The sequence below is a fragment of the Pygocentrus nattereri genome, chromosome 6 (genome assembly GCF_015220715.1).
Source record: "Pygocentrus nattereri isolate fPygNat1 chromosome 6, fPygNat1.pri, whole genome shotgun sequence".
NCBI classification, from domain to species: Eukaryota; Metazoa; Chordata; class Actinopteri; order Characiformes; family Serrasalmidae; genus Pygocentrus; species Pygocentrus nattereri.
In genome coordinates, this window is record NC_051216.1 from 14,035,811 (window position 1) to 14,056,744 (window position 20,934).

The 20,934-nt window shown below is 39.4% G+C and overlaps 1 long non-coding RNA gene across 1 annotated transcript in view; it reads left to right on the top strand.

Moving 5' to 3' along the window:
- Nucleotides 1-235: 235 nt before the first annotated feature.
- Nucleotides 236-20,934, top strand: part of LOC108423900 — a 29,544-nt gene continuing 8,845 nt past the window's right edge. The window contains exons 1-3 of the long non-coding RNA XR_001857589.2: nt 236-314; nt 788-934; nt 1,722-1,825. This is a non-coding gene — a long non-coding RNA (uncharacterized LOC108423900). The remainder of the gene's footprint in view (nt 315-787; nt 935-1,721; nt 1,826-20,934) is intronic.

Sequence of the window (20,934 nt, forward strand, 5' to 3'; positions counted from 1 at the left end):
CACAGTGAGTGTAGTAAATGTAACAGGACACTCTTATAACAGGACATAATGTGCCACGATATCTCATGACATGTTTATGGCATGGTTATGCCATGTTATGTAGCAGCTTCAAGTAAAGTGTTTCGTAAGATATGAAAGTGAGGAAAGGTCCATACAGTTTAATGAGTTAAAGAAATACTCCCAATATTTTTTTAGCTTAGTCTCTTATCTTTTTCTTTTTCTCCCAAGCGTTTCTTTGTACCCACTGGCTTGAACCATGCCTTTAATAGAAGGCAATGGGCAGGCGCTGAATCACTTGCCAATTGGCTTCCACTGTAAGTACTTTTTTGCTGTTATTTTATGTAAGTTTACTAAGTACAAGGAAATCAATGTCTGTGGTAACAGACCTTTTAAAGATGTAACAGACCGGATGAAAAATGCTGTAGTATTCCTTTAATACTATTAGTATATTTTTCTTTCACTGCCTGACAGCACTTATTAATTCATCACATCTTAACCTAATCAGAATATACTTCTCAATGCTTGATGCTGTTGTACCTTTCTAATAACCGTATCAATTCAGTCAAAACAATCATCAACCAGCGTAAATCATTCATTCTGTCCCTAAAAAGCGGTTCTGTTCGTTTTAGCACAGTCATGTTCTACTTGTCTTACAGTACGGTGGGATTACAGATGTTCAAATACGAACCAAATCTCTACGCTGTCTAATCCGGATTTAGCTAATGTTCTCATATAACCATGTGTTCTGCTGCTTCCCAAAGGAGTTGAGTATGATTTTTTTTTCCAGTGGTGCAGTACTTAACTGATCCCTTCAAGCCACAAGATGGAGCCTTTGGTCTTCAGATGTGAAGCAGATGCAGTAATGCTTGGATACGTAGGACCGAATGTGCTCCTGAATGCCCAGCTTTGGGAAATACGAACCAGAAACCCAAAGGTTAGGCATATAACTGTCTTTAGTCTTTGTTTCTGAAATGATTTTGAAAATCCATACACATTGTATTGATTTTAGTAATGAATACAAGTGGCGTCACCAGCTGAAAGTTTATTTGAGAATTCCAGCTTTTCTTGACATTTTCTAAATATGATTTTGGTTTTGTTTCTACCTGTATGTTCATTATATCAAAATGAATCCATCTCAGATTCCTCTGTGATGATTTTAGTGAGATTAATGTCTTCATTTCAGAACAGTGGCATGTATTTACTTATTTAATGAGTCATATCGCTTTATTTTATGCACATCCAGCCACCAAACAAGGCTCATTTGTTTCAGTTTTACTTTAGAATGAATGTCATCTCAGGCATAGTCATGATACATGAATAAAACAAAGCTTGATGATGCTAAATGCACAACTGTTCTCTTAAATCGGATTGTTTTTCAGTAGGCTATGTATTGGACATTTGTGTTTTGACCATGCTGCTGTTTTGCTACCAGTGGTTTACAGTATTACTAAAATGGTATTGTTTCAATAATAGTGCCCAACTTTAGAATTATCCTTATACAGTTCAGTCTGTAATACCTCATACTGAACATGCGGGAAAAAAATGTGGAGTTTGACAAAGAATTAAATTTGACTTACTGCTTTATACTTTGTTTTCCGTTTGGACATGGGTTCAGAACTGTCTCCAGCTGCTAAGCCCCATGACTATGAAAATTAAAAAATAGCAGAGGAATTATTTTAAAATAGGCATGAAATTGATGTGAATAGCTTTGTCGTTTCCAGGGTTTTGGCCACAATCAGCTCGATCAAGAAATCAGACATGCCAACAGGACTTTGAACAGACATTTGTTTCATCTATTGTTTAATCCTCCGTTTACTTCAGCTCAGTAAGTAGCACATTTTCATATCATTATTTCCATATCGTCCAGGCATTGCAACACTACTTATCATCGCTCTCAGAGCAAAACAACTACCTGTTTTTATTTATTTACTTATTTTTACAGAATTTGAAAGCATCAACTGTCCTTTAATATGTGTAAAAATTATGAATGGAGCAAAGGAAATGCTTCAAAATGAATCTTGTTCTATCAAAGGGGAACTCCACCACTTTTTCAAAATGTCTTCATAATTTAGTGGTGGTGATGTGAACAAAGTCGTTCACAGTGGTTTGATGTGAAATGGTCAAATGTAGGCAAACTTACTGACTCAGATGTCTCTACAGTGGTGTTGATATCTACTTCACAATCCAGGGGTTGGGATATCTACTTCACAAATACATTTTATTGACTATCCAAAGCTTCTGCTGAATCTGCACGTTTTCATAGGTCTTATATGCCATGGTAATGATGGTAAACTAGTGGTAAATCTTAAAAGGATTATTTTTTGGAGACTATTTTATCGTACATTGCTCTGCATGTATCTCTCAACCATGAAAAGATTTTAAAAATGATGTGTTAGGTCAACAATTTATTGCAAGACTATCATAAGACGGTGTCTCAAATATCAAGCAGTGTATTCATAACCATTCCATGTGATAACTATGTGAAGGAGCTTTCATAGGCATTAAACCTTTTTCTTTATCATCACTGTGAACAGTCCTGACTTGGTAAGTTACTCTAGAACAAAGCAATTCACATCAAACCACTCTGAATGATTTTGGTAATCATTTTTGAGAAATTGCTTAAACTTTCTGTTAAACTTTCATTTAGTGTTAAGAACAATCCTTCACCTTTTAGCTGCTATTTTGGTTTTGTTGTGTCTAATCCTGGTTGTCTGCCTATTGTAATGGCAATTGCCATTCATTAATATATCAAACTATGTTGTTTAAGAGTCAGACTGGATTTGCATTTCTAATGTCTTCTAATTCCACTTTGCTTTGTTCATGGTGGTCAGATATGATCAGTGAAAAAAAGCACTGGATGCGACCCTGTCCTCATGCGAGTTTGTGAACCCTGTAAATCGGAGTGCGTCCAGTAGCTATGGCAGGGGTTGGCATGGCAGCCATGTTAAATGTCAGTCGTTAATGAAAGCTGGCCGGGGTCTCATACGTTGGACAGTGGTTGTACTGGCTCCTCTCATGCCCTCTAGCCTGCCTGGAGCCCCGCAGCCAACCTGACTCCTAATGCCTCAGCCCAGAGTTTGACCAAGTAATGCTCTGCCTCAGTAAACTGAGGCTTCCTGAGCACCACAGACGGCAAGAAAACCGCCGCTGTGGTATCAAAAGCTGGTATCTCTGAAACTGTTATGTTATATGAAAAGGAAAAAACATTTTTTAATTTGAAGATTTTATAAAGAAATGATTTTGGACCATTTCTATTGCACCGTTCGACAGGAAATGAAGGGTAAGGATTTGGTACCGTGACATCATGAAAAAGGCCTTGATGAACCACTGACCTCACAACGTAAACATAAAGAAACTTTCATAAGGGCCGAGCACTGCATAGTAACCTTGATCCTGACACAACAAAAGGGTTTGATTACCACTGCCGCTCATGAGACGGGCTCACATCACCTTCGTAGTCCGCTCCACTGTCACAAGACAGTATGAGAGTTTTGATCTTACGATATCCCAGTGAGTTGTGAGCTGTGATGAAGTAAAAAAAGAAAAGACGTACTTTTTCAAACGAATGCAGGAAGACATGCGGCAGTTTTGAGGAACTTGACTCCCTTTGTTAAATTTGTATGAGACCTATTGCCAAACACGTCTTTTTATTATCGTACACCGGGCGGAGGAGATGAGCCCACGTTGCGTCTAAATTAACTTTCTCTATTTGCCAGTAAATGAAATCAATTCCATCCTTTATGCTACTTTTTCATATGCCTTTTGTCTTGTTGCGGAATCTTTTCTCTCTCTCTCCCTCATTCATCTGTTTTGCCCTTTCCTTGATCTGATAGCATTAAACATATAATTAAGTCATAAAGGAAGGTGCTGATGAGCGTCGCAGATGGTAATTGCGTCCTACATTTGAATGAAATGATATGCATTGCCACAATTTACAGCCTGCTGCTCATATTTTATTCAGCAACCTTTTATCTCTCTTCCCTCAGAATTATTCTGCAATAAATTTAGACATCTTATCAATAGCTGGAGTGATAGTGGCAGGAACCTGGTGAAGGGAGGGAGAGTGAGCGAGAATAAGAGAGAGAGAGAGCGAGAGAGGAAGGAAAAAATTAAAAAAAAGGAAAACCCGAGCATGTGCTGGTTACGCTGTTTCAAATCATTTTCCATAATAAAGGGCTTTATCGGCCCTGGCGTGCTGCCGTAGAGGTGGATGGCTCCATGAGTAATTTGCTTTGGTGACAGCTCGGCACTCCAGGTTGCAAAGACATAAAGAAAGTTTTAAATGGACTAATGATTATTTTGTCAGTGGAACATGGTGTTGGAATCCAGTGCACTTGGTAGGTTATTATAAGAGGCTTAACATACAGTCTTAGAGCCAGATAGAGCCCAGTGGTCGACTCCATCTAGGCCATGAGTGTAAATATTATAAATAATAAACAGGTTGACTGGCTGTATTCAAGCCAAATACATTCCTCTGTCTTACAGTGAAAGTTTCAGTGGCAATTGAAAATACATAGAGAAGACAGTTCCATTGCTCTACAGCCCAATGCTGAGCGACTATATACCCCTCTAGCCAGTGCTTGGCATTGGGCATGGTGACCATAGGCACATGGGTGTCTCCTCCAGAGAGTCCCATTCTATTTGCAACTCTTTATTATAGAGATTATACAAGCTGTATGTGCACAGTTGAACACCTGTGTCAGCAATGTGTGAACCTTGAAGTAACTGGGTTCACCAGAAAGAAGGAATTGATGGATATAATTAGCTGTAAAATGAAGAAAAATGACATGTATGGTACTGTGAAAAGTCTTACACAACCAAGAAAAATGTTTAAAGCTATTTTTCCGTAAGTCTTTAAGAACAGTAAGACTGTTTTCCCTGTGAGAATGAAAACTGTATAAACATTACAATTAATAGGAATAAACTAATATACAGTAAATGTACAATTTTTATTATCTATAACTGTTTCTGCAGTCTCCATGACAACAGAAGGATAAGCAGTTTAGAAAGTGTGTGTGTGTGTGTGTGTGTGTGTGTTTCTGCAGCGTTTTGCTGACAAATGAGTGTGTAACATACATTTCATGAAACTGGTAATTACGTCCTCTATATAAATAAAATAATAAGCACTGACACAGTGTACTGCTCGTATTGGTCTTTATACTGTATAATGCATTAAGTGGATTTATATTAGAAGATTACTGGAGCTTGAGGTGAAGAAGGTCAGCAGTTCTTATGACCTATGCTTCTTCAGGAATTCATTCATGTTAAATCATACATTTGATTCTCAGATTCAGCATACGGTATTAATTTATCAGATGATCAGTTGCTGTTGACTTGCTGTTTCTCTACATGTCGTTGAACCACAGATCACCAGCAGCTAAAATCAGTTGAATTATTGCTTCAAATATATACTTAATACACCTGTCATGACCGTGATATTTTAGGATTAATTGCTATAGAAGTAATTGCGAATAACAATTTTAAATGTCTTTTTCTGTTCATTATATGTAACTAAAGTACAGAATGTAGTTAAAGTAAAAATGTGAAGTGGCCAAGTTTGCTGATTAACTTTCTCGCTTTTTAGTGTTTTCTATAGTAGCTCCCAACAGACAACGGATACAGCTCAGGCTGAAATAAACAGACATGACTTACCGCTGCCCTCTAGAGGTATTATAGCTGCAATTCTGAAGTTAAAACCTTTGTTGTTTGTTATGAGACCCATGACGTGTCTCAATTAATTTGTTTTCTGTTCTCTTTTGTTTATGTTTCCCTCAACCCAACTGATAAAAACAAACCCAATTCACACTGTGTTTGCTGTAACAGAAACATATGACTGTGAAAGCAGACAGTTGTGGAAAATAGTTGTGGTCAGTTTAAATAATTGTAATCAGTCATAACTGTGACAGGCCTAGTGTGTGTTATTTTTTCCTGAATTTTAGTTATGCTACTGTATTTAAATAGCATTAAACAGCAGCATTAAGGAAACCTGAGCATTAACACTAATGAAGACATGTTTGTAGGACAGCAAGGCGGAATGTGTGGTACGAATAAGGGATTTGTTGTAGTGTGGAGTAACTTAAAGTTTGCACAATTACAGTTAGGCTGCTTCACTGTGGCAGTACAGCCATGTTGCTCCATAGACTGCAAGTGTTGGAATGGCATGACAAGGCCTGAGCTTAAGATGATGGAAAATGATGAGTGGGTGATTACTTGCACATGGTATTTTGACATTCAGCAAAGAGACGATTGAAAGGAAAAAAAAAAAACTGGGAGAAGTCAAATAGTTTCATTAAAGATCAAAGCATAAGCCAGAACGTGGCGCAGCGACGAAATGCCACGAGCACAATTACACAAGTGTGTTTTTGGCAGCCTCATCAAGGTTAAATCATTTAAGGAGCAAGCAGAACTCAGAAGTGAAGAAATTGGCAGTGTTTCGAGTGGTTTGGAAGGGATGGAAATTCCACTGTATTGTATAGTCATGTTAAACACCCCAAACTCTGCAATTTAGACATGCTCTTTAATAGGCACACGTCTCCACCTTTTGAGTGCGTTTCAAACGTGCACCAACCACAGGGCCTGGCAGACGTGTTGTTATTGGTTAGTGGATTATCTTTGCCGATTTCCCTGGAGGAGCCTCAGCGTCCCTTCTGATCTGCTCAGAACGTCCTCTACCTCCTCACTGTCTTCCTCTACAGGTCCCCGAAGGCCTTTGAGCCTTACAACACGCCACTTACTGCACCATATATATCTTCAGCATTGATTTGAACACGAGTCCGTCCATAATCTATTGCTTCATGCCGCTCAGATCTGCTTGTTACTGCGCAGGGGCTTGCTTCCTTTTCACAACTTTACTCCTGGCTTCCAATTGACCAAGTCTGCGGGCCTTGAGCCAGCAGGAATATTGAACCCCCCCCACTGGGTCCCCTGTGCATGGCTGGTGTCGTCTGATACTTGAGAAGGAGTAACAAGGCCGATATAAGGTTTAAATCTCATGTTCCTGCGACCTGCCAAAGCGTGTGGGGTGTGCCAGCTGGAAGGCTTTGCTCCAGAAGAGGAGGATAGGGGAGAAACCATAGGGATCAGGGAGGAGGGAAAGGAAGAGAGAGAGAGAGAGAGAGAGAGAGAGAGAGGGAGAGAGAGAGAGAGCATGAATGAGGCTCCGTCTTGTGGAATTGCCTTCAGCACCCCAGGCTCTCCTCTGTTAACCGAGACTCAGCTCCGTTACCTTTAAGTGCGAACACTTTGGTTTCAATCGCCCCGCGGCCTCTTCCAGACAGGCAGCTCACTTTAGCCTCTGTGGTTATCGATATCAGCGCTGCCTCTGTAGCTGGTAATGGAGTAGAGGAGAGGGGGGTGGGGTGGGGGATCTAAAAAGATAATGTGTTTGATCGATCAGTATGAACAAATTTCATTTGTTAAATCAATAACAGTTTACAGTTGACAGAGCTAGATAAGTATATTTATTTCTTTCTTCTGATTGAAGCTTTCTCGTACACACAGAGAGAGGGATGGAAGGTGATGGGGGTTTACCTGTGCGTGTGGAGCAGCATGCGCTGAGACCCTTCTGGTCGGTTATTGCCAGCAATCTGTATATAAAACTAATATCAGCATGTAGAGGATGGTTGCCGGCTACACACACACACACACACATACGCACACACAACCAATCTGATATAGGTGGAGGGTTTTTTGTGTTCCTGGTTGAATTAGAATGTGAAAAATAGCAATTTCTCGCCCATGGACTATCTATTGCTCTGTGTTTTGTGTTTTATGGGGGGGAAATGATTGGATTGTGGTTGTGCAGGGCAAAGATTTGTAATACTTCCCTGTATGACGTAGCAGAGGAATATTGCAAAAGAGTGAAGCAGAATGATGAAAGGAGGAAAATGGGCTGGCAAGTGTGGGTTTGCTTGTTGTCATACATTGTCAAGACAAAAATGTGGAACAAAAACCAAAACAAAAAAAAAAAACAAACATAAAATAGAGCTGACCTACAGAACCAGTTCAGTAGTTCTGACAGCATGATGTTTTACAAAGGCTGCATGATTACATGTTTTTAAAACTCAAAGAGGAAAACTATTCCTTTTAGGTTACTGAGGTTAAGGTTAGGTTTAGGGTTAGGCTTAGTATGCAAAAGTTTGGACACCCCTGTCAAATGACCTGTTTCGTTAATTGAAGTGAAAATCAGAGAACACGCTTCTGCACATTTTAATGTGCAATCACTGTTTATTTACTGAATTAACTAAAAAAAGCTTTTTGTTTGTTTGTTTTACTTTATTCCAATAGGTTGAACTCCAGTAGATTAAATATATAGAAATTGTTCACTACAGTTTGCAGAAAAATGCTAAATAAGTTTGTTCTCTATAGAGGATGTGTTCATTTATTTTCACGTCGAAAATCAGTGTCGAAGATCCCCGACACTGGACACTTTAAAATCCAGTCTCAAAATGTTTCTGTTTTAGCAGCTTTTAGCTCAGTTTAAAACACTGTTAGCGTTTCTAGCCCTTTTTCCTCTATAAGGGTGCATTTTTATCCTAATCTAGCTTTTCATTTTTAATTAGATTTTTTAAAACTATCTTAACTCATATGATTTTTAATTTAATGATTGTCTTTAATCATGTTTTAATTTCTATTCTTTAATTCTATCATTTTTCAATTTTTCACATAATTTGAAAAAGCCTATAGTCCTTTAGATTGTGTTTAAGTTAATGATGAATAGACCAAGAGAAACTGCCCAAAACAACTTGGAAAAAATTCTGGTTCTATTGACTTACATTAAAAGTAAAGTGTTTTTTCCTTCTCCTGTAAAGTTACCATTTTGGAGATACAAGGTTTTGATCCGACAACAGCGATATGGATAACATACATGAGAAATATTATTTTTACAGGTAGGTTCTTACATAAATCTAATATATATATAGTTATAGTAAGTACCTATATGGGGCATATTACCACATATAGATACTTACATACATGCAACTTAAAGCTCCATAAATATTGCACATATTTATGACCCCACATTCTGACATTGCCTAAAAACATCCCTGTGTGTGCGTGCATGAAAGAGGAATGCAGAGTTATATGCCCAACCTTTTTACCATGGTAGCTGGTGTTCATGTGTTTGTGAGGCCTGGGCTCAGATAGCCTGCAGTCATGAGAGCCCTTATGTCCTGACACACGCTGATCGCAGACCTGTGTACCTCCACAGACAGGGAAGGAAAGCTCGTCCACACAGATAAACATTTACCGAGGGAGGGAAAAGCTTGGGGCAAACACGCATGGAAGGACCCTCTGTGACCCCCGCATGCAGACCGACAAACGCGCTCAGTCTCGATTCCGCACTGATGTTTAGCATTGATGAAGCCATTATCTGTGCTTATCAGATACTGTAGTTTTGGGATTGTGTGAGACTGACAATAAAAGCAGTTTGTAGGTCTTTATAACATACAGTTATGCTCATTCGCTCCTTTAAGCAGTGGGTTTTCATCACAGTTCTGATAATCTTGCATCCTTTGGAGTTTTACTGACTATGAACACAACCAATTCAAGTCTTTGAATAGTTAATAAGCTATTTGTGAGCTGAATCTTGTGTGCTGGGGGTGAAAAACATTAAAATACGCAATGCATCAGATCTCCAGAGACTAAACCTACTACTTTGCATTGCATTGTAGAGGAACTTACCAACTTGCATTTCTCCACAGTGGTGGTGAAATAGGAACCAGGGATCAAGGTAGTAATTTTATGTCTACATGTGCCTTCTGAGGTTTTTTTTTTTTTTAAGTCAGTGATGCTAGCAGTAAAATGGTGCCAAGTTTTCTTTGAGTACTATATTGCCTTACAACATTCTGAATGTATCGCTCCACCATGAATGTCTTTTAAAAATAAGTTTTAGGGCAAAACCTTATCTCATAACTACTTTTTGGCATCAGGCAACATGTAATGTTATAACTTGTGGATAAATAATGAAACGGACACTAAATGTTAAAGTTCCAGTCCGGATCTTTTGGGAGTTTGTTATTTTATTGGCTGTTCAAGTAGCTTCCAATGTCACATTTCCATTTATTTCATGGTATTTTGGCAGCACAAGCAATGCAGTTTTATTTGCTCGCTGTGAACTGAACTCTTAACAGTCATTATTCAGCCAGCAGCTAATTTGTTTATGGCTAGCTTGTTATAGTAGTATACAGATTGATTAGATTTTTGTTTATAATTGTCATTTGCAGTATTATTGATATACACAGAGGACAGGGGACACAGTAAATCTTTTATTTTAGTCTTTCCATCTGCTTCCTTAGGCACAAAAGAATCAAGTCTTCTTGATGTTATACAGAGCTACAGTGGCGGGCGTTTCGGGGGGGTGCTGGGTGGGCAAGCGTCCCCTCCTCTTGCGCCGGTGCGTTTAGAGTTGGCCCAGGGTGTGTGGCGGGGTTGAGCTGCATATTGTTTTTGTTCATTTGAATGAGGGCAAATGTCAGATTTCCATGGCTCGGGGCTGCTTGCATGTTAGATGATCCAGTGCTTGGTGCCCGTGGTGGTGGGGTTGCGCCTGGTCCTTCCAGGTCAGTGTGAGCCGCGTGGCGCACTCAGGCCATAATTGACCTTTTGACAGAGCAGAGGGAGACAGCTCTACTCCCAGGGCTAGAATAATCACTCCCTATCTCCTGGTGCGGAAAACTCACCTAAAGTAATTACGATGTTTACATGTAGTGTTTCTTTAGTCTTTAATATATTTGAAAGTGTTCATTTGATTAAACCAAGCTTTTAAATCCATATATGAGTTGCTTTTACAAATCAAATGTCAGTATATTTAAAGCAGCCTTTATTAATCCTCCTACATCCAACAGTGTATTTACAAGATGCCTCAAGATGCCCGTGTTTAATTAGCAGCTGTCAAACAACTAAAATAATTCATTGTAATTAAAGTATTTTGTGTATTTAATTGTGATTGTGTTTGCCTTATTTGCTTAAAGAAATTCATTTATTTAGTTTTTTCTATTTATATAATTCTATTACATTATTTTCATTATGTTAATGTTCAAAAAGTCAAGTCAACAGTAGTTGTCCCAAAGCAGCTTTACAGAAAATCTGGGTCCAAGCCCTCCAATGGTGATAGAGGCAATGAAAAACCCCCTAAGAGCAAGGGGAAGAAACCAGAGAGAAACCAAGACTCAAAAGGGGAACCCATCCTCCTCTGGTCAAAGCTGGATAGCCAAAAAATAACACGAGCAACATGAACAGAGAATAAGGTATTACCATTAGTATAAAATATTAAAATACAGAAATGGGGAAAGGCAGCAGAAACAATGGCTGTTATTAAATAGTTTAGGTCTATAGAGCGACATTATTATCAAGAGGGTCAGTTCATTCAGGTGAGGTTTGCACAGCGTTGTACTGCAGGTAGCTCCATGGTGGTCAAACTGTTCCAGAAGGCGAGCGAGCAGTGGGCACCCAATCAAGGCACAGTTCACACAAACCTGAACATCTTAAGTCACGTGATTTCCATAGATTGAACTTGAGAGAAAAGTCATGTGATTTCCATCGTGTGATTTCCATAGATTGAACTTGAGAGAAAAGTCATGTGATTTCCATCGTGTGATTTCCATAGATTGAATTTGAGAGAAAAGTCATGTGATTTCCATAGATTGAATTTGAGAGAAAAGTCATGTGATTTCCATAGACTGAACTTGAGAGAAAGTCATGGGCACCCAATGTGCACCGACACCCAATGAGAGCAACAGTGACGGCATGTCTCAGCTCTTTTGAGATTGTAGACCTCATGATGTCATATAGCTATGTTACATCTTGTTTTGAGGGGAACTGATTTGCACTTTGCTGTTGCTTTTGTTAGTTCGCTGCTCATCATTGTCAGAGCAAAACCTTGTATCTTCATTTTTGTTATTCATTTTTTGACATAATTAAAAAATACCAGCTGCTCTTTATATTGTTGTAAATATTCATGATTAATAGAGCTATAGAAATGACCCAAAAGAACTCAAAATCTTTTGACATTAATGTTCATTCAAAGTTAAGAACATTTTGTTAATGTAGCATTTAAGAGTTAGACACATCCATCAAACCCTAACATTCGTTAATGCTTAAGTCTGGATTTCTTCTACTGTCACAGCCAGGACCCTGTTGCGACTTGTTTTTTCAGGTTTTTCTTAAACAAGAGAGTAATTTTTGTAAAGAACAAAAAGAAAAAGAACTCGAAGGAGGTCTATATTTGCTCTTTGTATAGTTTCAGTTTTCCAGTCTATGGTTTTCTCTGTGTTTCTTTTGGATTTGATAGCTGGACAGCAAAACAAGCAAGACAGGAAAAAAAATAGATTCCTTTGAACTTTGGTCTAAGATAAGACTTTTGAGAGAACCTTAGATGGCAATGGGCAAAGAAAATCAAATATAGATCCTCAATCAAATGAAGCCTCACTTCTCACTCAAATCCAATAACGAGACTGAAACTCTTATTTGGGACAAATTCTGAGACAAAAACACAAATAACAGAAAAACATTATTCTTGGAACAGTTGAAGGCAAAAGAGGAAGATGACCAGCTACAGGATGGATGGCTTCAGTCAGAGGAATCATAAGCCAGTCATTCAGAATCTTAAAGAACCAAACAGAAGACAGGCTGTAGCGGGGAAACGCAATCCACTTGAGAATACTGAAGAATAATAATAATAATAATAGATTTGTTTGGGGCGCTGTTACAAAAGTGTGTGCCTTCATAATGTTACAGCCTTCCATGCCATTCAGTTACTCATTCATATAGAGCAGTAATTGCTGAAGAAGAAGTCTAGATGGCAGCAGTTGGAGATGTTTTAGACTACAGACGTGGTCAAGTTTCACAAGATTTGGACACTCTTAGACCGAAAAGCAAATATGACAACACAGACTGATGTTCTTTCCAATCCCAGAACTTATATTTCTCTTGTATTGTGATTTTTATGCCAGTCTTTAATCAAAGACAGGTGTCAATTCTGAAGCTTTTGTTGTTGTTGTTGTTGCTCCTTTTTTTCCGCAAACCCGCAGAGTTGCAGCACAGCACATAATAGATCAAATGCAATTGTATAATTTCAAAATGAGTGAGCAGAGGCAGGGGAAAAAAGGGCTCCGAGCGTCACTGCTGCTGTCTTGAAAGTGTTTACAAGAAACATGAAAAAAAGAGAGAGAGAGGCAACCCAGAAACGCCAAAGGCCTAGCTTTTGAGAATAGGGTATTACGTTATTAATTAAAGCACAAGTCGGCTTTCCCCCTCTCTCTGCTTGTAGCCCATGGGTATACAATGTAGCACACTTGATTGAATCAGGTACCGGCAGGCTAGGCATTTTGTATTTTGCGCTTGAAGGGCTAAAGGGAATTTTAGCGTAGCTCTATTACTCGCCGCATGAGCGGGAAGGCTTTTCCAAGAGCTGTTGAAGGCTGTCACCAGCAGCAGCCGCCGCTGCCACAGCACTGCTCAAAACTCTGTTTAATTCTGAGATGAAGATCAGATTTGCTCCATGGCTGAGTGCTCTGTTTTTGCTGCTCTTGAATATTGACTCACAGGGATCTTGGACTTACTGCAGTTGAGTTGCTGAGGAGTAGAGAGGGGAAATACTGCTTTTGGTAGGCACATTTGAAGACTTCAAAAGGCCAGGACCTGCTGGATGGTCCAGGATTTCTTTCTACACTACTATAACTTTTGAATAGCTCAGCCAGTTTACAATAATTTCAATGTAATTACTGAATAGTAAAATCTAGTAGACATTCGCCCTGCGATGGACTGGTGACCTGTCCAGGGTGTATCCTGCCTTCCGCCCGAAGACTGCTGGGATACGCTCCAGCACCCCCCCGCGACCCTGACGGAGAAGCGGCTTAGAAAATGGATGGATGGATGGATGGATAGTAGACATTCACTGTATTACAGTGGAGCAATAATGTAATGATGTATGGATAGAATGATCTGCCCAATGTGTGTTGAGTCACATAGGACGCTGTGTTTGGAGTTACTGGCATAATGTAATGTCCAAATTCATTAGTTTCGAGGAACATTCATAGCAAAACAAAATCCAAGCTATTCAAATTAAACGACCCTATTGACACTAGAAAATACCCTTAGAGTACAGGTCTACCCTCAAAAAGAACAGAAGAACACTAAATGGACATGAACACAAATGTATGTTATTAGTACAGTTCCTCTCCTGAGAGGTGGTTAACATCTCTGTATCAGTGCTTCAGAGTAACACTGAACACTGCAGTGCTATTTTATATCCCATCCCAAATGTTTTTAATGGAGCTTCAACACACACCAACTCACTGCAAAGGTGTTCATTAGTGCTGCATCCCTCCAACTCATCCCAAAAAATTCATAGAACCTCATCATTTCAACTTATCCAAAAGATGTTTAATAGAACTTCATCACTCTAACTTATTCCAGAAGTTTTCAGTGGAAATTCATGACTCCAACTCATCACAGATGTCTTCAATAGAGCATTGTCACTTCAACTAATTCCAAAGGTGTTCAATGGAATTTCATCACTCTAACTAATTCCAAAGATATTTAGAAACCTCATCACTCCATCTCATCCATATAAATGTCTTTAAAGGAGCTTTATCACTCCAACTAATCCCAAACTAATAGAGCTTCAGCCCTCTAACTCATCCCAGAATTGTTCAATGAAACTTCATCGTGCCAACTCTTCCCCTGTTGAACTTTGTTGAGTGATGAAGCTTAAATAATCCAAGAGATGTTCAATAGATCCTTAATACTCTAACTCATACCAGACGTGTTCCATGAAGCTTCATGCCAACTCTTCTTATTCAGTGGAGTTCATCAATCAAACACATCCCAAAGGTATTCACTAGAGCTTCATACTCCATCTCATCACAAATATGTGCAGTGAAGCATCGTCCCTTCATCTAATTCCACTGTTGCTCACTGGAGCTTCATCAATCCAACTCATCCCAAATTTGTTCCTTGGAGCTTTATCACTCCAACTTATTCCAAAAGGGTTCATCTTAGCTTCAACGCTTCAACCCACCCCAAAGGTTCTCAATTTAGCTTCGTCACTCAGTCATCGAGAATATGACTTGATCCAACTCATCCTCACTCCAACTTATCCCACATGGGTACACCTTGGCTTCAACACATCAACTCATCCCAAAAGTACTCAATTGAGCTTTATTTCTAGTAGGTGTCCAATGGTGCTCAATCAGTCCAGCTCATCCTAAAGTGGTTCATCTTAGCTTCAGCACTCCAGCTTATCCCAAATAAACCCTCTTCACTCCCCATCCCCAAAGGTGTTTAAAGAATCTGTCATTCCAACTCACCTCTATAGTGTTCAACTCAGCTTCAACACTCACCCAAACATTTTCCAATGGGGCTTCATCACGCCAGCTCATCCCAGAGCTTCAGCAATCTAACTCATCCCAAAGGTGTTCAATGGAGTTCATGTATATAATTAAGACCAAACTCTCCTGGATCAGCAGTTTTTTGTCTTGCTGCTGAGGAAAATTTGTCTTGTTCACATCACAGCACTCTTTTGGTGTCACTGATGACCAGCTACACTGAGGGGGTACTATATCTGCAGTGGAAAACAAAATAGCTGGTACCAAAAGTGAGTCAAGTCGAGTCAAGCCATACCATGCAGTGAAAAAGCTTGAAGATGGAGACGTGTACACACATTTGAACAATATTCAGATTCAGATTCAGATTCCTTTATTGATCCCAGGGGGAAATTGCAGATATATGTAACAGTCCACTAATTTGAAGGGTGTATGGACATTTTTGGGCATGTTGTGCAGCTGGTTTAAGAGTTTCTCTGCAGTTCAGTTGCTACTGAAGCTCAGTTAAATAAAGTGTATCAGAAAGCTAAAATTCTGGGAGTCTGTTCTTTCACTTCTGGAGCCTTTCTGGAGCCTTATAACGCTAACATGCTGCATGTGGAAACTGTTTCATTTTCTATCCCCTCTCTTCTCTCCCCTTGACTCATTAATGCTCAGAGTTTATGTCATGGAAACAGACAGAAAAAAACCCTTAGTCTCTCTTCTGCTGCTCATTATGGTTCTGTCCTAGTGAGCTGTGAATATGTACTGTTCTAATAAGCAGTGTGACAGAATGAAGGCACTTCTAATTGGTTTTAATGCAGAGGTAGTAGTGTGGCGTACAGGACAGAGGTGGCTGTAATGAGGCAGAGATGCACTGCCCACTCTGGACTCATCACAGTCTGTAAGAGCACAGAGAGAGCTGCAGGTGGAGGTGGTGGAGGGATTTTATGAGGCTTGCTCTCTATTTATATTCACTCTCTCTTTCTTTTTCATTTCTTTTTCTCCCTCTCTCTTTTCATCACTCTCATTCATCTCTCCTTCTTTCTGTTTCTCATCTTCCCTCTCTTCTCCCACTCTTATCTAACATTTCTCCCTCTTTCTGTTCTCTCCACTTCCTCTCGTCTCTCTCTCTCTCTCTCTTTCTCTCTCCCTCTCCTGCTCTCTTCTTCTCCTCATTTTTCTGTTCTTACTCGCTCTCTTCCTCTCAGAAGAATTCTGGAGAGATAAATGAATGATGAGAGATTCTTTTAACTCTCCAGAATTCTCTTTCTCCTTCTCATCCTCCTTCCTTCCTTCCTCTCATCTTCTCATGTAAATATGTTACTGCCTCTCTAACTCTCTCTCCCTATTTTCATCTCTTCCATTCTCTCTCTATATATCCCTTTTTATTTCTTTCTATCTCTCTCTCTCTCTCCTCGCTTTCCTCTTTCCCCTCTTTGATTCTGATTGACCCCCAGTCTGTCTCTGTTACATGTGGTGTGGGTCAGAGCAGACGGGAGGCTGAAATATCACAGGCTGCCCTAGGCTCCTACATTTCTCTCTCTGCTGCAGGTTCTCTGAGCGTTTTCTCCCTCCTCACTCGCGCTCCTCCACAGGGCTGCAGCCGGCTGCAGAGCCGCAATTTCTGCTGGCACACGCAGATCGCGGGGTTAATTAGGTCCTAATCCCGTCGAGATCTCCCTATATTAAACGGCACACTCTCTAATGGGATGTAATGAATTAAAATACGGTGCAGACAGGTGATATACGAGCTCAGACAAGACTGCAGAATGGAGGGTGAGTGAGTGAGTGAGTGATTATTAATGGTTGCGATTGTGACTGAGTGAGTGAGTGAGTGAGTGAGTGAGTGAGAGAGAATTAACAGGTGTGAGTGGGAGTGAGTGAGAGAGAATTAATTGGTGTATGACTTAGTGAGTGAGTGAGAGAGTGAGTGAGAGAGAATTAACAGGTGCAAGTGTGAGTAGGAGGGAGTGAGCATTAATTGGTGAGAGTAAGTGGGAGTGAGTGAGAGAATTAACAGGTGCGAGTGTCAGTGGGAGTGAGAGCATTAATTGGTGTGAGTGAGAGTAAGTGGGAGTGAGTGAGTGAGTGAGAGAATTGGTGCGAGTATGACTTAGTGAGTGAGAGAGAATTAACAGGTGCGAGTGTGAGTGAGTGAGTGAGTGAGTGAGAGAATTAATTGGTGCGAGTATGACTTAGTGAGTGAGTGAGTGAGTGAGTGAGTGAGTGAGTGAGTGAGTGAGAGAATTAATTGGTGCGAGTATGACTTAGTGAGTGAGTGAGTGAGTGAGTGAGTGAGTGAGTGAGAGAGAATTAACGGGTGCGAGTGTGAGTGAGAGTAAGTGGGAGTGAGTGAGTGAGAGAATTAATTGGTGCAAGTATGACTTAGTGAGTGAGTGAGTGAGTGAGTGAGAGAGAATTAACGAGTGTGAGTGAGTGAGAGCATTAATTGGTGTGAGTGAGAGTAAGTGGGAGTGAGTGAGAGAGTTAATTGGTGTGAGTATGAGTGAGTGAGTGAGTGAGTCCTCGAAGTATCGCTTAGGCTGTTTTTGTTACTGTGCCTTTAAGATTGATATATATGTAAATGAACTCTGTTCTGATTGGTTGCCTTGTGTTGTGCCTCATTTAAAAACAGTCTGTTTTAGTATAGGTTCCCTATATGGACTGTAAGGACTAGGGAGTGAATTAAACAAGAATTAAACTCTTAAAAAATGTTTACCTATGACATGAAACTCATTAATTCAAGAAAACAAGGAAAGTTTTCCATGATATGGGCCCTTTAATACAAAAAAGCATATTTGTGTGACATACTTAAGGGAGTATTCCACCAATTTTTCAGAATTTCTGCAAGGCTAAGTTGTTGTGTAAACAGAATCATTTGGGTTGTTTGATAAATTCTTTGTTCTAGAGAAACTTAGTCAGAATTGTGATAGGAACCAGACATCAGACATGTTTTAGTGCCTTTACATTACACATGTTCTGCCTGATGTCTGAAACATAGTTTTACAATGTTTCTGAGGTTAGTTAGTTTTGCGCCTAAACTTTTTAACACATGGAGGGTTGAGACATGCATGCCAGGCATTATAATGCAAAATATATCCCTCATAAAAAGGTTTTCATTTTAAACATGATTTTACCATGAATGAAACTACCTAGAAAACCCCCAAAGACACATGTAGGTTCATTGGTCATTAGATGACAAATAAAATGGCTGTATTTGTGTTGTCTTCACAGTGGTGGTTCCTATTACCACCACTTTGAAGAAATCTGAGTCTGTATGTTTCTTTACAACAAACCATTTCACATCAAACACACCCTGAATGACTTCTTTTCTTAACTTTGCTTTACATACTTTACATAAATTATGATGAATGGTGGATTTTTCCTTTAACAAGTAGTAATACAGGAGCCCACCCACTTCAGCCCCTTGTTGTAATATCAGCACTTAGACTTTTCAGGTGTTTAAACCACTTGTGGGCCAGAAGATTTCCAGTATGCTTTAAAAACATGCTAACATGGTTATTAACATGGCCAGCAATGAATGTAATCTAGGAGACCCCTGTTAGCCTTATGTAGCTGGTGTCTCTTTACTTTCCTTCATTATTACAAATACTGTAGCAGAACCATTTATTTATTGGAAAACTGTCATTATTTAGACAAAACCAGCTTTTTATACCAAGATCAATTCTTTGATCATAATGAAGCTTAATGCTGTAACTTCCCCAAAGTATGAGCAAATATCTGTTTTATGACACAACCTGTATTCCTCTGTGGAGTATGTGTTGGTGTGGATGGCATGGCCCGGGTCAGGGCTGGCAGGGAGGTGTGCTGGGTCGTGAGCTGCAGCAGGCTGGGTGGAGCTGGAGGCTGCGGTGGACTGATAACCAGGCAGCTGATTTTAAAGCCATCCTCAACAATAGCAGTGTGCCCTGCTGTGCCCCGCTGCACAACAATACCTGCTCTCACCGGAGGGCTGAACGCACACATCACAAACAAACAAACAAACAGCTCCGAAAGGCCCTGTTGTCTTTCTGCGCTGGCAGCTCCGCTAACATCACATCCGCCAAAGGTGTTTCTGCTTTTCTTCAACTTATTCCTATTATTTAAAGAGAGCATATGCTTAGAAAAATATCAGTCAAATGAGTCTTACAGTAAGTGTGTCCGTCTGTTTCAGGATACTTTTTAAACAGGGTTAAATCTGACATGGTTTCAAAGAAAGACTTGCACACTTGGACATTATACACAGAAAGCATATATGAATATTAAATCTCAGCTCAGTATTTAATCAAACATTTGAAGTGTAATTATAATCGGATATTTTCAACGATTGACAGATAGCCGGATGATGGTGCTTAAAAGGTAGTGATCACTGTTGGGAAAGAGAACAGACAGGGAGAGGACTAATTAGATTTTAAACAGCTTGCTAAATAATATTAAATATGTGAAGAATGTTTTATTCACTTTTACTGTAAAAACATTGGGTTATTATGGGTCCAAACTGTTAGGCAGTGGTATTATAAATCTGCCACTGTCTATTTTGCAGGTTTTCCTGAGTTTCACATATGCCTGAGAAAAATTCACCATATTTTTGATTCAGCTAAAGTGTCCTGGTGGTTCAGATAAGTTAAATTATGAACATATAACACTTCGTGGTTTTCCAAATGCGCCAATAGCAGAATTTTGCTCTAGCACTAATGAATAAAACCAGCTTGTTTTTTAATAAAGCATGTGTTCTTCATTCATTTAGAGTGTTGCAGTTTAAAGGGCACAGTTTAAACCACACCAGAAGGAGGACAGGAATCACATGTTTGCAAAAAAGATATATGAGATTATTCAGTATTATATTAAGTTTGTGATTTTTAATAAAGATTTTCAAAAGCTTATAAACTAAGAATAGAAAGTAGGTCTGAGCTGCAGAGGAACACGTTTTGTAGGCGTGGTGGTGCAGCAATATAATAATAAACTATACAACTTCTACAAAATCCAGAGAAACTAAATGAGTTCATGCTTGAATAACTACAAGATTAAACCACTGTAATGTGTCACTGGCTTGCTGCCCTGCTGCTTCTCTAGATTAGGTTCCAACTACTTCAGAATACAGTGGCCCGTGTGCTTAGTGGGCAAAGAAAGTTTGAGCGTATTACTCTGGTCTTATTCAGTTTACACTGGTTTACTGTTAAGTTCTGTACTGAATACAATGCCTTGCATATGACATTTAAAGCTCTTAATGGCCTAATGCTGGCATTTCTTATTGATCTGCTGAGGCATTATAGTCCATTCAGACCACTTCACCCAGCTGAGATGGGCTTACTGTAAACCACTAGAATCTCTTACAGATCAGCTGATGGAATTTTTTTTTATGCAGCTCCTAAACTCTGGAATAGCATCCCAGAGAGCATCAGGAATGCAGAGTGTCAAATCAAATTCAGATTAAAAACATAATTCTTTGGCAGTTTTTTTAATTTGTCATTTTTTCCCTGTTTATGTTTGTTTTTCCTTGATATGTTTACTGCATATTATTATTATTATTGTTATTATTATTATTATTTCTGTACTACATTAAACTACCGTAATGTGTTCCTGGCTTTTAACTCTGCACTCTGCTCTGGCCTGCATTATTTAGCTCCAT